This window comes from Lolium rigidum, chromosome 6, assembly GCF_022539505.1.
Source record: "Lolium rigidum isolate FL_2022 chromosome 6, APGP_CSIRO_Lrig_0.1, whole genome shotgun sequence".
Lineage (NCBI taxonomy): Eukaryota > Viridiplantae > Streptophyta > Magnoliopsida > Poales > Poaceae > Lolium > Lolium rigidum.
In genome coordinates this window covers 314,732,484-314,733,930 of record NC_061513.1, presented here as the reverse complement: position 1 = coordinate 314,733,930, position 1,447 = coordinate 314,732,484, and positions in this window count along the sequence as shown.

Sequence of the window (1,447 nt, the reverse complement as noted above, 5' to 3'; positions counted from 1 at the left end):
ACGACACTCGTGCCCGCGAAGAGGCGCAGATTCGTCGCGCTGTCGAGCTCTCCCTCCAGGCGATGCAGCAGGGGAGGGCGGACGTCGACGCGCTGCTGGAGCAGCGGCGTCTGGACACCTCCCTACGCACGAAGAGGCGGCGCGTGCAGCAAGAGCTGCGGCGGAGGGCAGGCGACGCCGGGGAGGGGCCGTCGAACGCACCGCCGGGCGGTCAGTAGGCTAGGTTTAGATGAAAGCTAGCCGTTTTCATTCAAACTTTGTAATATACAATCAAAATTGAATGAAAACCTTTATTTTTGTGCACCAATATTCATTTGGGGGCGGCGTTTGGGGGACGCGGCTGGGAAGCGACGTCCCCCAAACGCGGCACGAACAAAACACGTCCCCCAAACACTCGATCCGGCGCTCTTTGGAGGACGGTTTGGAGGATGCGACTGGAGATGCTCTAAAGGACCAAATTGCGTGCCGAAAATCAGAAATACGTAGTCTAGGTGAAAATGATGAGTTTACAGAATGAACAGTTTGAAGGAATCTTGTATGTTTCCAAGCAGACTGTAACTTAGTGCGTGGACACCATGTAACATAAGAAAAATTGTAAGTATAGTCGGATTTGGGAGTGTTCATCAGTAGTATTCATGTTCTAAAAATCAAAGTTTTAAATAGCCGGCTATAGCCTGGTTATAGTCCGGCTATAGCCTTTCGGGAGACCTGCCGCTGCGGCTATGCCAGTTGTAGGCTAAATGAGAAATAAACGCTAATAGCCGGCTATAGCCCTAGTTAGCCCCTATTTAGCCTCAAATTTAGTCGCTAAACCTCCTGCATTTTGAATTTCTCTTCTCTTTTCTTTTTTATTTCTTGTTTTCCGAATTTTCGTTCAATATAATTGAATATTTGTTTGCCTCGAATAGTTGAGTAAGTTGTATCACAAATCATATTTGAGTCATAGTTTTCCTATCTTTTGGTAATATATGACTGAAATATTCCAAATTTTTTAGAAAAGGCTAAATGGAATAGCCCGCTATAACCCGGCTATAGCCTTTTATAGCGTCCAGAAAAGTCGCGGCTAAATGAGATAGCCGGCTATTTTAAACTATGCTAAAAATATGTGTTTTACTATAGTCTTATTGATGCCACCTCCTGCCTGCCTCTTGCAAGAAGTTAACAGGGTGGCCCAAAGAGTCTTGACAAATTTCACAGTCCCTAAAATCTTCTCGACATTTCGAATTTTATCCACACGGTGTCTCTTCTTTATCTAAACATCTGACTATCTAAGGATTATCTGTGCGTTGCCTTTGCAGCCTTATTAAGCATAGCACGCCTCCTTAACCATAATCATGTCGTAGTCTTAATAGCCTCTCCTTAATCATGGCCATACCGTTTGTAAAAATTCCATGATTCAGTGCACAAAATACAAATGGTCCAGCGTAATTGAAGAGCAAGATGAGAA